Here is a 20,740-nt window from a genome sequence, read left to right on the forward strand (position 1 = left end):
ACCAACTACGTGTGTATTATGTTATTCTTCTACATAGACGTGAATGGGTCAGTTCAGGATATTCTGTTTCAAGCCCCTTCTATTTTTAGGAGGTCTTGCCTATGCTTTGTGACTGTGATCCAAGCCCTTTGTTGCACAGAGGAGACAGACATTCAAAATGAGCAGCACCGGGGATCCATTATCCCTACTAATAGTGTTAACCTTGTAGCTGTAATACATTGGGTTTAACATTATCCCCACTGTGCTCCCTGGCTGGCATTTTCTCTGTTGTGTTTTGTTTCTCAGCCCTCTACCGATTCTCTCATCCAACTGGAAGAGCTTCTCTCATCCAACAGGATTGGGAAAGAAGTGCCAGGCGTTGGTGGTATAGTGGTTAGCATAGCTGCCTTCCAAGCAGTTGACCCGGGTTCGATTCCCGGCCAACGCAGAGCTCCCTTTTGGGGTGCTGAGTCACTGGAACAGGTTGCCAAAAGAAGTTGTAAATGCTCCATCCGTGGCAGTTTTCCAGGCCAGGTTGGACGGGGTTTTGAGCAACCTGGTCCAGTGTGAGGCATCCCTGCCCATGGCACAACAGTTGGAACTAGGGGGTGATGTTAAAGTCATTCCCAACTCTAACCATTCCATGATAGTATCAATCTATGAATGGATGCCAAAATCACTTAGAAAGCACTGTTCAGGTTCCATAGAATAAATCAAACCACAGAACAATCTATTAGCATTAAAATTACAGCGTCACTGAAGCACATTAAAGATAAGCATGCCATCAATGTAAGTCGAGAAACCATACCACTGCAACATCACTTTTGAATAGCCCAAATCTGTACATTGCATAGAAACCTTTGACAATGTACACCATACAACATGCCATACTGTAGCATTTACTCGGTGCAGTTCCCTTTTCTCTACTCACTTCTGGTTTATCCCTAAGGATGCACTGCACATTTCAACAAGACAAAGAGATTCAAACATGATTTCACCACTGTGATTTCACCCATTATCCAGCCAATTCTTTTATCTTACAGGATTGTACTGTCTGACTAAAGCAACTTTTCTAAAGTTTTCTAAACTTATTTAATTCTTTGAGATCAAAGGCAAAATTCCATGTCTTTATAGGTTTCCAAGAGTGTCCAAAAGCAACGGACAATGATCCAGTTGCTGATTCTCCGTAGTGCCTTATAAAAGTTATATTGCCAGTTTCCTGAGTTCTTGACTGCCATTCAAGTGTCACAGCCAACACCGCAAAAGCTCAGGAGTCCGGGTGCCCAGCAGCTGATGAACACACCCACAGCCTCAGTGTCCTCAAGCTGTTGGTGTACATCCAGGCCTTCAACAGGCCTGAGGGATCTCTCCAGGAGTATTCCCATGGGAAAGGGGATTTCATAGCTTCATAAATCTCTGCTTTTCTGGCAGTTCCACAGAGATTGGCTGGGAAGCAGCTTCTACAGGTCACTTGATATAGAAGAAGATTCCTGACCACAGGAATACAGCACAAGATTTCCTGACATCAGTAATGACCTTTCCATCTGTTACAGTGCAGTCTGGTTCACACCCATGAGGAAAGAGGAAACATTCACAAAGGGGAGGGAAGTTTTGGAGAAGAACGTATTTTGGCAATCATCAGAAGTATTCCCAGATTTTGGTGTGTTTCCTTCCGTTCCTCAGAGAGGGCCATTTACATGCTGCTGGCAGTCAGAGAAGAATTTCCCCTTATTACATCAGATTTAGCATTCCTTACCACTACATATCGCTTTTCCACAAGCAGCAGCTGTGTTTTCTGCAGGGAAGGTGCAAACACGTGGTATTTGGTGACACATCTGAAGATTTAGTCATGGGGGCATCATTATACAAAGGTCATTCTTCCCTGGAATAAAAAGTGACTCTGGCAGCTGAAGCTTCTATGAGGCTATTACTCTACATACTGCCTACCTCTGCCAAGCAGGGTACATGAGACAGGAGGTGGTTTCCTTTCTTCTTTCTGCAAGAGATACCTTTCCACAACAGAGAGTGGCATTCCCCAGAGAAGCCCACAACACATCTTAGTCCTCTTTGAGAAGGTATTAATAATTTTGTTTAATAATAATAATCATAACAACTAATTTTTATTGATAACTATTTAGGTGTTATTATTTAGATGCTAACTAGATGTTAAATTCATCTTTTTGCATACAGCCTTAGTCCAAGCTTCACCTCTTTCACAGGATTTGCTCTGCACTTTATTGTCATCTGAGAAGACTGATATGAATGAGGCAGCCCAGAGATTCTCTTCCTTTTGTTGGAAAGCATTTATAAACAAACAGCTCCGTCTTCTGATAGGAGAGACACCTAGACATTAGATGGCCTATCGACTAGGGCTGTAAGGATGTTTTTTTCAACACAGAGATGCTTCAAGACACATGGAGATGAGTGATTGCTGTCACCACAACCCTGTAATTCCAGCACACACAGATTTCCACAGAGCTTATCAGTGAAACCAAATACCAACCGCTATTATCAGCAACACCGTAAGCACATGGGATTGTTTGTTTTATCTACTTTCCAGAAAGCTCACCACATAAGGATTGGAGCTAGAAGGAGCCCTCTCTGCAGTCCTTTACTTCACACCCCTGCAGAACAAGCATGCTGGCCATGCTAAAGCCAGACCAAACCTTACAGATCAGTAGCTCAGATGAAGGTGACATCACCACCCAACCCAGGAGTCTGTCCCTGTGTGCAGTATTGGGTTTGGGGTATTTTGACTTATGCAAACACAGAAACAGGCACACACAAAGAGACATGTAGAAGCTGCCTTTTTCCTGCTCCAGCCAGGGCTCTGCGCTCACCACTTATCACCAAAATGTAAAGCTAAATGAAGGCAATTCATAAATTCAACCTCCTGCGGGACACGTTTTTCAAAAATCTCCAAGCTTGTTGGCTTTGTCTGTGATCCTGGAGATATGTATTAAAAACATAGCAAGAGGAAACACTACCTACATGAAAGATGCCTCTGAAAGGGTGGCAGGCTGTTCAAACAGGTCCAGCTGACTTCCAGGTGGCTCAGGCCTAGGAGATTAATCCAATGGAGTAAGAAAACTCCTTAGAAGCTTAGAAATACAGCTGACATCACAGAGTCTACACCAGGCAATAGAGAAGAACCCTGGGTGCGTAGAGGCATTGGTAGCAATTGATCCCTCATGGAGAGCAAAGCTCACCATCTCCATTGTTTCCCAAAAGTGGTGAAGCTCTGAGCTCCTGCAGGGAAGCTTCAACTCTCCCTGTCTTGGGACCCCTTTGCTCCGGGTATTTGAAGAGGCCAGACGGATCTTCATTGCTCCCTTCATGTCTAAAGCCAGGGCATGTGTGCTTTTCTCTTAACAACCCCAAGATACAAAGTCCAACCAAGCATTGTAAAATTAGCATTATATTGAACCAGTCTTTACATTTTATATATATAAGGGAAAGTTATAAAGTTACAGACACGTATGCCTTGCTTCTGGCTTCTAAACAATAGGGGAAACTCCCAGCTCTCTTTACCTCAAATCTCCTGGTTTTAATTATGGAAGCTTTTATTATTTTTATTGCTCTCCTCTGCATTCTCTCCCCATTTGTCAGCTTTGCTTTCATAACTCTTGTGGTTGCTGATGACCAGCATCACAATAACTACTCCTGCTTGCACTTTCTTTCCAAAAAGACTGGTCTGCAGATTGAACAATTTGAATGTACTGACATGTATCTGCTTGCCCAATGCCCAGCTTCAGGAAAGACAAAGTCATCGTGGACACATCACCACAGCTGTGTGGACCAGCTGTTATAAGCTCAGTCCCCTGTATGTCAAAGCTTCTCGGGGAGCCTTTCAGTCTGGAAGCTTGAGAGGATCCATTTCAAAACAAACAACAAAGGGAAGATGTGGATGGGAATTAAAGGCTTTGAAATAAAAGCCATGCAGCAACCAATGGGTCACGGGATTTGTGAGCTATTTTGCCTCTCAGCCCTTGCCAGCAATGGGATATACGAATGTGCTCTAGACATAGCAACCACTTGCAAAGAATCCCAAGTTCCCTCTGGACTGGTTATGAGAAAGAGTGTCACAAAATCTCATCTGACACAGCAGCAGTGTTCAGCTACCCTAGATTCAAGCTGATGGCAGCACTGACTGTAAGCACTCCTGAGTGAGGTGTGCACCTGGACAGGGCAGAACACAGACTTGCACTCTGACTCAGGGTATATCTGCCAGCCTCAGGGACCCACAAGATGGAGCAGATGCCTTTGCTTGCACAGGCTGGGTAGATCTATAGCATGGAACATAGAGGTATCCAGGAATGCCAGATGGGCCCACGGCACTCTACTTGTGGAATGGAAACCTCTGTGCCACACTTGTCATCAACTGATCTGGGATTAATCTGTGTAGACCTGGCCCAGATTACTTGGCATTGCACCCCTCAGGTAAGTTGATAGCTCACACTTGACCTTTTTAAACATTTCTGCCTTTCTGCATCTCCATTATTGTGAGGGTAGTTCATAATAAAAAAGACATTTTCAGAGGTATGATGGTACTCTTCCTCTTGTACTGTTTAGGCCTCAAACAGTAAAATACCAGTGGTGACATTTCAGAGCACCAGTATCTTGTCATGATAGACAAGTAAAGGTAGCAAAATTCATAAACCTTGAATATGGCTCAGGTATATGCATATGGGCAAAGCATGTGTGTGGTTACATTAATTGGAAGCTAAATGCAAACTCCTCGGGGGACTCATTAACATTTAACTTGTGTCACAGCACAATGAGTTGCGATGTTCCCTTTGTGACACCAAATTAGGCCCAGTAATTGGTCTCTATTAAGATACAATTCCCAGCTTCCATCAGCACGCTTCTACTGGCAATTTATTCACAGCAAAGGTTCTCTCACTCCAACTGCTCTGGTTTTCCTTAGCAGAAACCTTACAGTTGGGTTTGGATAGAAACGTGGGTAGGGCAAACCCACAAGGAAATAGAATTACAAGTACACCAGCTTTCACACAGAACCTGGAGTGTGATCCAAAGGTCTCAGAAGTCACTGAAACCACTGCTCTGTCTTCCATGGGCTTTGGATCAGGCTCCTGAGGAACAAATTTTTGCTGCAGTTTCAGCCGTTTGGAGCATTTGCTCAGCTATTTCATGTCCACTCTAATTTAATGTGCATGGAGAGCACTTCTGCAGCCCTTTCTTGCACAAAACAGCTTGGTCCCATTAACTGGAATGGTTCTCACAAGCAAGTTCTCTTTTGTACACAGGCTGCATACCAAAGTCAGCAGGGTTTGAACAACAGTCCAGGAGGAGGAAAGAAGTAACTTCTAATGAGGACACATTGCCCTAAAGTTGCAGCCAGTCAGACCACACGGGTGTCACTGTTTCATGCTTTGTTATCGTCTACTTCTCTCTCTTCCTTCCATCTATTATAAAGCTGCTTCCCCCTGTTCAATTTCTTACAGGTGTCTGCAAGAACAAGGGGAGGAACCGTGACACTGATTTTACCTTTTTGACCTTGCAGAACATTTTGCCCTGTAAAGGTTAAATACTGAGAGATCTGCTTCCTAAGAGATCTCAGTAGTGATACCCTCCCACCTCTGGAGGAGAAGGAAGGTTTGTTCTATGTTCCTCTGGCTCATTAGCACAGCAGCCTCCAAAATAATCGGCTCTGCAGACAGAGAAGCAATGTCAGACTCAGCACCACTTTGCTGCCTCTGCACAGTAGCAGTTCATCTCACGAGAGCTGATTCTGGTCTGTAGATTGGAAAATGCTGCAGTAAGTTGCAAAAAGTCATGGAGAAGACCAATCCATCTTGAAAAACAGGCAGCAAATGCAGTAAGCAGGATCAGGATTGCACCTCTGCAAACACAGATACACACCAAAAAAAAAAAACCAACCCAAAACCCATAAAACCAATCAAGTAATCAAAAGAAACCAAGAAACATAAAAGCACAACGTTTCAGAAAAAGGCTTAATGTAATATCAGCAATATTACATCACTCCCTGGCACGCTAATGAATCTATTTCCCAAGGTTTTATCCTACACACTCTTTCATGACACTGAATCTCTCACATTCAGCACACTGCAGATTTCTAAAGACCTCTTCATAAAATACCACACACACTTGGTGACTGCAGGACAGAGGGAGCACTTTTCTTTACTGAAAGAGCAGCACAACACTAGACAGCAGCCAAGGAGTTTTCCCAAAGCCAAGGGTTTACTCAGTGCTGTTATTGAAATTCAGGGTGGTCTCTCTTCACCAGAGTTTTGGCATTTTAGCTCCAGTCCAGTGTGCTCACAGTATGTGGCAGATCAGCACCAACACAGCAGTGGCTCATGCAAAGTCACACTGCTGCTTTGGCATCCCATCTCTGAGAGAGACAAGGGTGAGCTGCTCTCAGGAAATTGCATACAGCTTCTGATGACTTTGCATTTTGTAATTTTTGTAATTTTATTTTGCATTTTGCAATTAGCAAAAGGATAAAGCTTTTTAACATATCAATTGTTCCTTTTTTTACTCACTTGCCATCTCACACTTCATCTTCTTCAAGCACTTATGATTAGCCTGTAGAATATTAGCCTGGCTTCCTTACTCGAGATTACTTCCAGGATTCATGTTGAGCAGCAGCAGTGTTTTTGAGTGCTTGAGCCAAACCTAGTGAAACCCATAACAAAAAGATGCATCACTTTTAATGGGCTTTGCAAAAGGTCTCAGCTATTTCAAGAGCACAAATTCTCCAATCCTACAGTCACAGCACTGGCAGGAGCAGGACAGTGCATCAGCCAAATGGCAGGAAGATGTAGGGTCGTAGCCTGGGATATGACCAAGGCATCTCAGGAGGTATTCCTAATTCCAGTAGTTAAACTGAGCTACGGCTCCACTGCACAGCCTGTCAGCAGAAGAATTAGCGCCCTTGTGACACTAGATCTGTTATCTCAATGAGATTTTAAAGAGTGGAGTAGTTTATGTAGAACTGGCTTAGTCACTAGGCATGAAGTCTTTGCTGTTTCCTTCAGGACTGTTGTAGAACCACTTTTAATTTCCATGTTTCTTTACTGGAAATAAAAAAACAAAAAACCAAAAAGCCTTTTAAGTCATAGAACTGAGTCTTTGGTGATCATATATCACAGACTAGCAGAGGGGAAAACCTTCTTAATCCTTCTTCCCTGTTGTTCCTCTGAAGCTGTAGTAGGAGTCCTTTCATTATAATGTAGACATCTACATGGGAGACAGCCATTGCTAATATCCCAGATGTGAGAAAAACTGCAAGCAATTTTTGGATCTTGTTATAATACAAAAAACCATGGAAGCACTAGTTCAGAGGAGACTGGGCATCCTCTGATATACTCTGCCTCCAGGGAAGCCAAACACTTGTGTGAATGGCAAATGCAGCACTGGTTCACCCAATATGTATTCAGGTAACTCAGGCATCATCCCAGCCATCACAATGGAACTGGCTGTGTGTGAAACAAGTTTCACAAGGTCCACATTTTAAACAATGGGAAAATTTAATTTTTCTCCCAATCTTGGCCTGTGATATGGGTTAGCACCCTTCACCCATTCTTCAGAAAAAGGGATTTTTGATTCACCTGCTGGGTAACGTTGCCTAAGGTTATCCATCCTGCACAGATAAGGCCAAAGGCATATACACATCCTCCAAGGCATCACTGGGCAGCACAGCTAACGTCTGTTACTCTCTGCCTCAGGCCAGCAGGAAAAATGAGCCCATGGCTTTTTCTTCTAGCAGGGATGCTGGTGTTGCACCTCTGGATTTCTTGATGCATTGAGAATGCACTTTAGGTCAAGCTCTGCACAGAAGGATGACTGCTGGAGTGACGTGAGTGAGTAATAGCAATTCTTTAAAGTGCCCTGGGATGCGTAGCAGTTGGTGTGCATCAATCACTCCTAAGAGCAACTGGAATCAAGCCTGTGACTGGCAGTGCAGGATCCTGAGAAGCATCTAAAGTGCTCAGGGAGGCTTTACAGTGACACAGCTCTCCCTGCACTGAAACCCACGCAGCAAAGCTCTGTAAGCCTGGTCATCCATTCCCCACAACAGCTTTAGAACAGACCAAGACAAATGACATGCCTTCACTTAGTCTCTGCTGATGCAGAAGGAATAATTTTCTGGAATTCTTTTTGTATTACTGCCAAAGCATCACCCCAAATATTTAGGTTCATTCTTTTTCTGTTTCAGAGCATGGAATCCTCCTGCTGGCTTATTTAGTTTTCCTAATACCACTAAAAATATATGGAAAATCACACTGAAATAACCCAGCTTCTTTAAGAGACTCAGTGTCAGAAGTGATGGAAAGTGTCAGAAGGAAAAACGCTTCTCAGGCTACCAAGGAGAGTTGAGTGGGTCAGAGAGAGCCAAGGCTGTTGTTTTCTTTCTTGATGATGCCATTTCAAAGCTAACTAAAATGAAGAACAAACCTTGAGTAACATGTGCTAGCCAGCGATGGGGAGGTGCCTGCAGCACCACGCACGTGACAGCTTACGTTCATTTGTAACTTCTCCGTCTTCCAGCATCCAAAACCAGCTCTGCCACTGAAACACCATGTCCAGGAGCACACCGTTTTTTCCCAGTGCTCTGCTACCTTGCTGCTGGCCTGATTGATGTACCCATTGGTTCTGCCAAATCAGGACATTTCCAATGGAATTGCTACTCCAAGGCAAGGCACAGCAAGGAAATCACTCGCTCCCATCCAGAACACCACAGCCTGACCTGGTTCTGGGTTGTACCAGGTCTGCAGAGAAGCCCCAAACTGAAAATGACACTTGGGAATAGGACCAGTTCCTAAGAAGTGCTCAGGTTCATACACAGGACAAGGACAACGTTATTTCTATCCAATTCCCACCAGCAAAAGGCAGCGGGTATCTTTTGCAGGTACAAATGGTGCACAGATATCAGAGCTGAAAAAAACACCAGGGAAATGTCCTCAGAGAAGCCCCAGCAAGCCAGCAGGGAGACGTACCTGCAGACACCACTAGGATTCAGACTGGCCAGGAGCACCACCCTGCCAGGGAGCCATCCAGGGATGCACAGGAACAAGAGCAAGCTGCACATCAAGGGTGACCCCGTGCAGGTGGGTCCCTCAGCCCCAAGGGGCTGACAGTGGGATGCAGGGCTGGAAAGTGTGTCCATAGATGGCACCACAAGGGATGAGCCAGAACCAGGGTACCTAGACAGGGCCAAAGCAGGGCTGCAACGCAGCACCAAAGGGGCTAGCCAAAGGGTAAAACTGGAGACAGGCCCATCAAGAACCTAGTGCAGAAACGGACTGGGACCCTGCAACCCTGGGCTGGCCTGAGGTAGGCTCCCAAGCCTATGGTGTGGGTAGAGGATCCAGGTGAAGTCAAGCAGGACCATTAAGAACTACTAATGCCCTCAGGGTCCCCCTCAGATCTTTTCCGTTGCTGTTTCTGACTGGTGGATAACTGGGCTTTGGCGCATGTTTCACCTGCGGGCCATGCAGCAGAAAAGCAGCTACAGAGCCCTACACAGCCCTTCAGGCTGAGCACTCTCTGATAGTAGCTGGGCTGCTTCAAAGGGACTGGTCCTGCCCTGGGACACTGTTCTTGCTTTGCCGTCTGCAGCAAAAAATGACTTTGCTCAACAGTTCAGTCCCCAGAGGAGAGGGAAACAAGGGCTGTGGAGGAAACACTGACTGTACATGGAGCATACTTCACTGGCCCCTGGGGGAAAGTAACTTTGCCAGTTCACAGCATGGGGATCAGCAGCTGGCTTAGATCAGGTCCAGTTCAGGCTCAGCCCTGGCTAACCACATGGTCGGCAGTACTTTTGCTGGCCAGCCTTCGCAACAGGGCTCCCTTTCGCTACCTTCATCAGGAGCCTTAACTGGAGACAGCAGACGATGAGCACAGTACATCACACACACGCGCCCCAGCATCGGCGGCCCGGACCCCGGCGGGGCTCCATCACACCGGTAGGTGAGCTGCACCTCGCGTGGTCAGGCCCCAGCGCCTCGCCTCAGGCACTTGGGCTTCAGCAGAGCCAGGACCCGAGCAGCCCTGAGGGAAGCACGTCCAGAGCCCGGGCTGCTCATTGCTGGAGCAACGCTGCCCTCTGGTGGGGAACACGCGTGTGTGCAGACGGTGCCTCTGCAGCTGGGGCTGCTTCGCTTCAGCCGTTTGATTTTGCTTCAGTTTGCGTTTTGGGTCACAATAGTAGGTAATGCAGGGCCTGTGTTTAAGAGGCAGCCGGGCACAAAGCATTCATGCAAACATACATACAGGTACATTCACCTTCCAACCGCTGCAACCACTTCAACATTGGGAAGTGGTGAATGAGCGCCTTATTTTACTTTGCTTGTGTGCACAGTTTTTGCTTTACCTATAAAACTCTCTTTATCTTAACCTACAGGTTTTCTCCATTTGTCCCCTACATCCCACCAGGGGGGAGTGAGCAAGTGTCTGTGTGGTGCTTAGCTGATGGCTGGGGCTAAAGTATGACACCAGTGTCTATATTGCTTCCTGAGTCATATCTCAGTCCCATGTCCTAGAGAAGATCACCTAGAAGTGTCCTTAAAGAGTCCTAAATGACCTGTGGTGTGACACTGAAGTGAGCTGTAACTATAATGTTGTTGGAATAGCTGGTGTCCTCAAGGCATATCTGCATAGTTAGTTATAAAATAATTTAAGGAAAATATTAGGACAAGGGGTAATGGGTTTAAACTTAAGCAGGGGAGATTCAGGTTAGATATAAGGAAGAAGTTCTTTTCTGTGAGGGTGCTGAGGTGCTGGCACAGGTTGCCCAGAGAAGCTGTGGCTGCCCCATCCCTGGCAGTGTTCAAAGCCAGGTTGGACGGGGCTTTGACCAGTCTTGATCTAGTGAAAGGTGTCCCTGCCCGTAGCAGGGGTTGGAACTGGATGAGCTTCAAGGTCCCTTCCAACCCAAACCATTCCATGATTCTGTAATTCACTGGTTCTACGTACAAACAGTGAAGAGGGGTGTACCAGTCTGAACAACGACCTCCCCATGGTGTTCTCGTTCAGGTACCTGCTCTTGTCCTGAAGAATGGGAAGAGTATGTTGTGTTCTGGAGACTGAGAGGGTCAGGGTCAGGGTCAGCATCAGGTGTCATGGGACAGAGGTCATGGATCAAGGTCAAAATTCAGGTCTCAGGGTCAGGATCAAAGGTCATGGCTTGTGAATCAAATGTCAGGGTTCCAAAGGTCAGTGGTCACAATTTAGGAACAGGAGTCACAATTTGCAGGTGTCGTGGTTTAAACCCAGTCAGGTAATTCGTTCGCTCACTTCCCCCCCTTTCTTGCCCTCCCCCTGCTCTCGGAGGGATGGAGAGGAGAATCAAAAGAATGCAACTCCCACGGGTTGAGATAAGAACAGTTTAGTAACTAAGGTATAACACAAATCACTACTGCTACCACCAATGATAACAATGATAAAGGAAATAACAAGGGAAGAGAATACAACACCTCAGCACCAGCTGACCGATAACTCGGCCCCCAAGCCCGACCAAGCTCCGACCGATACCTCCTCCAACCCTGCAGTCTCCCAGCCCTTCCGGCTAACTCCCCGTTACATCCTGGTCATGACGTGCTGTGGTATGGAATACCTCTTTGGTCAGTTTGGGTCAGGTGTCCTGTCTCTGCTTCCTCCCGGCCTCCCCTCCTCCCTGGCAGAGCATGAGGCTCACAAAGTCCTTGGCCAAACCAAAACATCCTTGTTATCAGCTCTGTTCCCGAGCTGAAAGTCAAAACACTGCACTGCACCAGCTACCAAGAAGGAGAAAAAATGGCTGCTACTGCTGAACCCAGGACAGCAGGTGATAAAGGTCACAGGTCAAGGGCAATGGGTCAGAGCTCAGTGGTGGCACATTGGTGTGAGGGTCATAAATCAAGGTCTAAGGTGAGGTGGCGGGGGTCAGGGGTCCATGCCAAAGGTGCCCGGTTGGGGTCAAAGGACAATGGTCACAGGTCAGGGTTCCCAGGTCATCATCAGAGGTCAGGAGCTGAGTGTTGGAAACATAGGTCATGGATCAAAGGTAAGAATCAGAGATTAGGGCCAGATCAAGGGTCAAGTGTGAAGGGTCAGGTGCCACATATTAGGGTTGGGGGGTTTATGGCTTTGGGAAGAGTTTATACACACATCCTGATGGGTTTCTGCCTGTCAAGCAGGGATTATTTCATGTAAAACAGCAAGACATGTTCTACCCTGACCATAACTGTTGTGTTATTGTAAGATCAGATTCTCAAGTGCTGAAAGCCAGCAAAGCTTTGATGATATCACCAAGAGGTGATTTACCCCAGGTGAGAACCTGGAGTAACAGTTGGGGATGTTGAGGTTGAGATGGAAGAGTCTATTTGATAATGATGAGACATCCATTTCATTAGCTATCAGTTCAATTAAAAATCCAAGGCAGTCTATCAGCAAGGAGCCCTGCAGGAAGAGATGGATGAATGAGAAAGTAACCAGAGGTGGAGAGTGAGAAAGGTTCCAGCTATCTCCTGGTCCTTTACCATCACCATTACAGGTTGATGATGGGAACGCTTTGGTGGTCACTGTCATAGGAGGCCAAATTCACTGCCTGTTTGTAAAACGTTGCAGTAGCTAGATTTAGAAATACAGTGTTACATCATCCTCATTTGCTCTGTTCCCCAGCGATGAATCAAAAGACTCAGTCCTTCTCTTTGCTGAGCCACAGCTCCAGACAAAAGACATGGAAATTTCCATCCATCGGCACTTGGAAACCCTGGAAAGGGCCATTTTTGAAAGGGGTTAATGAAATCTCCAACAGAGTCCAGCAGAACCTTTGGAACCTTTGCCAAAGCCGTGCAGGACGCTGAAACCGGAGCTGTCCCGGGAAGAGCATTTACTAAATCTCCTTGCATCAAATAAAACACACCTCTGGGTGAGCTTGTGTTTCAGCATTTTTAATAAGAGCAGATATTAGACCCTCGCTGAGGAAATGGGGATTTAGCGCTTCGGAGCAGGCTGCCAAGAGAAGGAGGGCAGGTATTAACAGAATCCTCTTCAGGACAGAAACGGGGAAAACTTCCTCGGGGTGAGAAGTCTGGCAAACCTGGAAAAAGGCACATCAGTCAGTAGCCTGGGTGGTGGGACCAGCAACCTGAGCCTAGCACATTCCCATGGGACTTGGCTGGAATGAAAAATGAGACAAAGAGGTTTAGCTGGGCCTGAGCGATGATTTATTTTTTCCTGACTTACTCATCCAGTTCCTCAAATGATTCTTGTCACATTCACCAAAAGCTGAGGAGAAGGGAGAGCCAGGGAAGCAGGGGCTGTACATTAGGATCTTTACATAGAGAAAAACCTGGAAGCCTTACATCAGCCATCTTTTATTTGTCCTCCTGAGATCTTCTGGGGACTTCAAGTGGACTACTTGAACTGGCCTCATTCCCAAACAAAAATGGACTCCCTGAAAGGATCTCAGATGAATTTGGATGCATTCATTTTCCTTCTTCTCCTCCAGCCATTGTCTCTTTCATTTCAGTAAAGTACTGAAATGTTCTTACAGGCAGACCTTCATTTTGTAATGTCTTTGGAGTTCCCCCAGCTGTGAAATTGAAACTAGAACTCATCTGGTTTCAGCAGATCATGAGAGACTAAAGAGCTCCTGGGTCCAAACATGCTTCAGATTGTGTCTGCCTGGGATAGGTGGAAAGAAAAGGATTGTGTGTGGGAAGATGTGGAAGGTCTGATGCTGTGGTTCTGCGTCCCCAAATCAGGGTGATTGATGCCGTTCTGAACAAGGGGGAGACTGGAAAAGGGGAAAGTCATCCCAGTCTGGGTTGCAGAGAGCTGCTGGAATATGCCTGGAGGTTAGATGGGAGCAGTGAATGTGGATGGAATCCTCCAGTTTGTTGGTCATCCTAAGAGACTTGCTTGAAGACCTGCAAGTGGTCACCAATTTTGCCTCCTCCTCAAGGCTATGGGTCTGTCAGATTCAAGACTCAAATAAGCACCATCTCCTCAAGCTCAACTCTGCTGCAGGGAGTGTGCAAACACATTGTGCAAAGAGATGATTCACCCAACTGCTTCTGAAAATCCTCTCTATGAAGGCTGGGCCTCTGCATCTAAGTAAGCTGCACTTCAACTTTAGGGACAAAAGGATGGTTCTTCCACGAAGAATTGCCATGGGCCAGCAAACCTCTCACAGCATTTAGGAGAAGTCTTTGGGATTCTTGAGACTGTGCCCAAAACCTTGTGGTTTTGCAAAGCCATTGTAGGAGCCAGATACCATCAGAACATAGAAGTGCACTGCCTGCAGCCCTGTTCCTCCAGGAATTTCCTCCTGGTCCAGCCACCCTGGTGTAGGCCCAGTGCCAGTGGGTCCTTGGGAAGTTGACCCAGCTTTGACATGCAGAAAGCCTTTAAAAAGGTGAAAGCATTCCCAGCCCTGTCATTTTCTTAGCAATGGATTTTAAGTATTTCCCAGTTCTTTCTACAGCATTTCTTTTAACAAAATTGGAAATACGTCAAATCTCCCTTTCAAATGCATTTTTGAAAGAAAAAAACAACACAAAATCTAGTTCATTCGGTCTATATTTTTAATAGTAATGAGCATGCTATTAAAGTATGCTGGCACCAAAGAGCACAGTGATCCTTAGCTTTGTAATTCAGAGAGAGACAATAGAAATATTAATGAGGCTCAGACATCTGTCAAATTAATCTGGAGTTTAATGTTCAGGAAACAAAGGCAGGATTTTGTTTTTCTAACTCTGATTTCCTATTTCTGTCAAGACCTGAGTGCCCATGACTTGCTGCAAAGAGGTTAATTTCTGTTTTTCAGGAGTTTATATAACCATAAGAATGAGGAACGTAGAAAAGCTGATATAGCGGCTCTGTAGAGAAAACTCTCACTGCTCTTGCTGCTTTGGCATGGAGAATCCAGATCACTTCAAACAACATTAGTCGTACAGCACACATGAGGGGTGTGGATTCCACCGGCATGCACTAGTGTGTAGAAAATCCCACGTACATTCAGATTCAAGGGATATCCCCTCTTCCTTTCCCAGAACCGGGGATTCAGTCTTGCCATCATATTGGAGCTGTCACTGTGTCCTCTTGCCAAAGCTCACATGTTTGCAAGGGGAGAAGAATAGCCTAGGACTCACTGCAGAGTGCGGAGTTGAAGGCAAAATCTGACAGTTGAGGATGAAGTGGGGCATTTTCATACCCAGGTATTTTCTTTTCTGCCTCACTCATTTTCCAAGGTTTCCTTCTCATCACCAAGTTTATGTAACAATCCTGTATAATGGAGGGTAAAGTCAGTATGGCTACAGATTTTTGGATGAGCATCTACATCTCTATTGCCAGGAGAGGAAGCTGCAATGGACATCAGCTGCACCCAGAGCAGCCTGGGACTGGCTTGGCTGAAGAGATGCTCATCTTATTCTCCAGCAGACCCTTCCCACAGCTTCCTGGTGAACAGGCTGCCCATGTAGTAAATGCATTCATAATTCCCATCCCTCTTGAGTGTTTAGGAAAGAATTGTTGGAAATATATTGGGTACATAGAGCAGGTCCCATGCTTTGCATGGGAGATTTAGGGCTGCCATTTGTTTGCAGTGTCAAAGGCAGGGTGTTGAGTGAAGCATGGGTCAAGCATCCCAAGCATCTCTTCTGAGAGGTGAAAGTTAATGGTGGTGGTATATAGGCAGTATGCCTGGTGTAAACAGTGTCCTGATTACCCAGTAAGCACTAAGCTAAACCTGCATGAGATAATCCCTGTCAGGTTTGGAAATCTTTCTCTTCTGTCTGGGAGAAAATAACATAACCTCCAGATGTTTAGAAAAGATGATGCCATGAACAGGTTAATGGGATCATGAAAGATAAGAAACTGACAGACAGCTTTTCGTTGTACAAAAGTTGTCTTCCTCTCCAACACTTCCCTCATTCAATGCTGTGTACCTGAAACGACAAAGTGCAATAAATTAGTGTACCTTTGAATCTCTCCCATTGCTGAGAGAAAGGTTTCCTCCAGAGTACCTACCTCCATTGCCACCAGTGAAATGCTGTCAGCTTGAGCCTTTTTTTTTAACAAGGATTTATGGGATTCGGACCCTTTGATCTCTGCTTTCACTTTCCACTTTCACAGCATGATGTAATCAATCTAGTTTTTTGTTTATCTCTAATAAGAATAAATGAAATAATAAGGAGACTCAAATCCAGAAAGTCAGAAAATCCTTGATTGATGTCTTCAACAGTTGTGTGCTTCACAGAGTTAAGAGCATGGTCACCATGAGAGCTGTGAAAGAGTCTATACAGACAATTGGCTCACAGTTGTCACAGGCCTGTCTTGCCTTTCAGATCAATCTGATCTCACAGGGCACATTTGCAGCCTGGCTAGGTTTTGGGCTTGTGGTCATGAGACAAGGGAAGAGGTTCCTCCATCACTGCATGCACTGCTCTGACTCCAAAATAAGTTGAGGGCTGAGAAGGCAGTGAGGCTTTTTGGAAAAAGGCAACAGCTTTGGTTGGGTGGGTTCTACACACATCTTCATGTTGGCCATTTTGTTGCTGCTTATGTTCATGACTGCATTAATTTTTATTCAGACTCTTGCTAGCATTATTTTAATAAATACAAGAAGTTCTGATTGAGTTTTTCAGGAATATTTGATTCTCACACTTAACTCTTCTGTTGCTTACTTTAGGAATATCTTTAAATTGACTTTGCAGCAAGATCCACTCAACCTATTTACAGATGTTTCATATGTGAAGATCTTCTGTGAAATAAAGTTTGAAGTACTGCTCTTAGCTCTGCGGTTCAGACTTCAGGAGGTAACGATAGTCCTGAAAATTCTCCTGGGATGGGAGAGCCACTCTGATGGACAGGTTTGGATAGAGATATTCTGAGAAGTTCTGGTTCTATGTCAAGTGAAAGTGTAGGGCTATTTGATAGTCCTGGTAATGAGCATATTACTATTTGTAAGTGTTCATAAGCACACTGGTACTGATGATGGTGGGTCAGATTTGGAAAGGAATTAGAGTGCCTAAGTGCTGACAAGCACTTAATGCAGGACAAATGCCTACACTGACTGGATCCCTGTCTTACCGTAGGAGTGAATTTGTAGGTGTGAGCCAAAAACTGGTGAGGATAGTGCATGTTTCAAGACCTTGTGGTAGAGATGTCCACATGGGAACTTCTCTTCCTGCACTGCATGTTCAGCACTACAGGAGTCCACCTTGTGTACACTGATTCCTTCAGCTTGTACCAAGAACATCCTTGGCAGTTATCTGAAGAACAATTTAACCTAAGGCCAGGCGTGATGTCTGTCAATGCAAGAGGTGCCTCTTCAGCCATGCTCCTGCTTTGGCTCATCTGGTAAACTCTATGGAGTATAGTAAATAACTCCAGCCAACTAGACCATTTGGTATAAGCATATGTAAGGAATTCTGATAAAAAAGAAGAAAGAAAAAAAGACGTTAATTTGCTTCCAAACTAATTCAAAACAACACAAAATATCAAATAAGACTGCAAAATTTACAATTAGATTAAAAATAAGCAATTAAAAATAAATTTATATGTTTTCTTAAATTTCAGGTGCTCTTCTACACTATCATCTGCCTTATTTCACCATGATTTACTTGATAGAGACATGTCCTCTACACCCTTCCCAGCTCTAGAAGCAGTTAAAACATAATCCTCCTGACAAGCCAAAAGAGATAAAGATAACTCCTAGTTTTCTGAGTAGTTGCCAGCAACTGGTAGCTTGCCTTGACTTGGCAGTGAATGCAATTGTTACGTTAACCTCCTTCTTAGCACAGCTCCAGCTTTACCCTGCTAATGATAGTAAAAGGTTGCATGTTTACTGTATTTTTCTTCACAGAAACTTTTTTTCAAAACACACTTTCAAGGAAAATTCACTGTCAGGACTGGTGGATCCATCCCTCCTAATGATCCGGTGCTGTGATTTAATACTACAACAGTTAAATAAAGATCCGATAAGTTAGAAGTACCCAGGGATCATCTTAGAACAGTATTTACATGACTGCCTTAGAATTGAAATCCTAGGTGTTTCTGAAAATTTTACCCCTAAGTTGTGCCCTTCAGAATTTCAGAAAGCAGGGTCTGGGTTCACATAACTTTCCTCAGTTACTTTGGTGTCTCTTGAAATATGAATCAGATAAGCTTCCTTTCACTAGAGGCATTTTGAGGGCAATTCAACATAGGACAGTCAGTCTTTTCTGGTGGGATTATTGCGAGATGTCTCTGAAATAATGAGGTGTTTTTCTCCCCAGAATAGTCAGTGCAGCCCGTAAGGTTTATGTGGCTGGCATTTGCAAAGACTTTATTTTTAAAAAGGTGCCACGAGTTATTATAAGATCTCCTAGGGCTGCCGGATGAACTGTGCTAAAAAAAGGATCTATGTTAGTGATAAAGCAGTGACTGCATGTGCCAGTGGCTTAACCTTGTAACTGCAAATGCAACGGTCTTTCGTAAACTGTTTAACAGCAGATGTGGGTTGGATGCTTCTCTAAAGTACAGCTCTGCATTAGTCTGAAATTCAAAAACTGGACTGACCTTCCTCCCTGATGTGAGTTTGGGAGTGCAATCAACCAGATTTCACTTTGGATTTCACTGATGCAAATCAAAATAAAAAAAAAATATATTTTTTTTTTTTCCTTAAGATTCAGCAGAATTAATTCCCAACACAGGTAGCCAGAGAAAAGTTAGGAGAAGGCAGTGGTTCTGTCATAGCATAAATCCAAATCCAAAGAAAAACAGGACAAAATGAATTTAACTATGAGAAGGGATGCTTTACGAAGTCCATTCTTATCCCAATGGTTGAGATCGCAGAAAGAAATAGGGAACAACATGCAGATATCCGCAATATCTTTTTTCAAAGTACTGGCTCTACAGCAGTGACTGGCAGTGGCCATTTCAAACAGATGTTTCCCTACCCAGTGTGGAAAAATCATGACTACTGGAGAACTTTTTATCCATGGGTGCTTATGAAAAGGCCCAGAATAAATCAAGAAATCATTTTTATGCTCATTTCAGATTAATTTGAAATGAGCATTTTAAATCCACTTCCTTTTATCAGGTTACCTGACATCCATGTGGGAATATAGCCTCAAATGCAGCAGATGTATTCATCTGGGACACTATTTTGCCAGTGTGCTACTTAAAGCGCAGAGATGGTTCTTGTGTTTTGAAATATTCAGGTATTTTCATGTTTTATTAACCATGTTGGAGCCAAAATGATGCAAGGATATAAATAAGGAAAAGTTTGTAGAAAGGGACATCATGGATTGGTGTAAGAAACATTATCACCTCCCTCTGTGAACCTTACTCTGTTGAAAGGCTTTCACTTTTCAGTTGCTCCTATATAGACATCTCGGGCATAATCTGTCCTCAAAAAGAAGTCTGCAGAGCTATCGACTGACAAAACCAGAAGACTGCAGAAATTTCCCCCTGATCTAAACCATATCATCTTCCACAGCACCCTACAAAGAATCATCTGTGACTAGCTATTTTTCTGCTACCAGTCTGTACCAAAAGGTTAAGTTGCATGAAAATGCCTTCCCCCACCCATGACATTTGAGTTATTGCTGGCTGGCATCCACATACCTGTGTGGCACAATGCAAGAGCTTTATTAGTGGACCAAGATCATAAGCATTCCAGAAGTTACCTGAATACAGAGAGTCATCAGCCAAGCACACCAGAGGAACTGGACACTTGCAGTTATGCTATACGGGAAATTTCTTATTACCTGCATTGTTAAAGCAGATTCAAGAGACTTCATCATTTGGTCTCTTGACAACCTGAGGATCAAAGGAAAACCAGAGTCTTCCAAATACATCTTTTTTTCCTCCTTTGTCTATAATCAGAAAAATAACCAGGGATCACAGTTCTTATGGAATTTGCAATGAGGTTTATGCCTTTGGGATACTAAGGGGCAGATCCACACAGAAAATGCTTTAGTGAATCATGTTCCGGTGAGTTTTGTTATGTCTTCCTCTGTCTGTGTTCTCCAGTAATCCTTGGACGCTTAAAACTTTAACTGGATGATGAGCTCTTTGTTATCATCTATCCTGCTAATTGCTGTGATGAGATGTCTTCAGCCTCACTGCCTGCTGTGACTCCACAGTTGCTTATTTTCTATTTGACCTTCTTAGATGTGTCCTACAATTCTCCAGGCTGATTCCCACGCTGCTTCAAAGTAAACATGCTGGTATGGGTACAGTGATTTATAGAGTGCTGCTGAGATCGGAGAAGGTCTATTGGCAAGTGACTAAGCAAGTCTGTTTCAGTGGCAGACCAGAGAGAGTGAAAGGGAGTAGGTTTATGACCCTCGGGCAATGTGTCATGACCTGTACTTTAAGACCTTCTGGCTTAAAATATCACTGGAATGTACAAGGTCTTAGTATGCCTGTTAGGAGATAGCAACATGTCCGCAACAAGACAAGCTGACATTATCTCACACTGCAAAACATGCTGAAATGAGATAATAAAATACCTACATTCACTATAACTCCTTTTGCTTCTTGAATCTGTCCCCAAGAACTTCTGTCTTGGTGAGCTTTGGATCAGCTTCTCAGATAAGGAGGCAAATCACCAGAGCTCAAGGAGATAGAAAAGGGAGCATTAGGACACATTACATTCTTAAAAGTTGAAATACTGGGACAAAAAGTATTTAAACTCTGTTGCTAGTGATTGTACTGATAGTAAACTAGAGGTGAGGCTTTTCTTGAATGGCAACCACAATTCCTCACTTGTATGTGCTTTCAATGAGCTTTGGTA

At 44.4% G+C, this 20,740-nt stretch overlaps 1 non-coding gene across 1 annotated transcript; it reads left to right on the forward strand.

Moving 5' to 3' along the window:
- The first annotated feature begins 355 nt into the window (after positions 1 to 355).
- On the forward strand, positions 356 to 427 carry TRNAG-UCC (transfer RNA glycine (anticodon UCC)). Its single transcript has one exon. It is a non-coding gene; the product is annotated as a tRNA-Gly (tRNA).
- Positions 428 to 20,740: the final 20,313 nt, after the last annotated feature.

This window comes from Pezoporus flaviventris, unplaced genomic scaffold, assembly GCF_033815535.1.
Source record: "Pezoporus flaviventris isolate CSIRO_AGI_PZ_B2104156 unplaced genomic scaffold, CSIRO_AGI_Pfla_v1 ptg000002l, whole genome shotgun sequence".
Classification (NCBI taxonomy): Eukaryota; Metazoa; Chordata; class Aves; order Psittaciformes; family Psittacidae; genus Pezoporus; species Pezoporus flaviventris.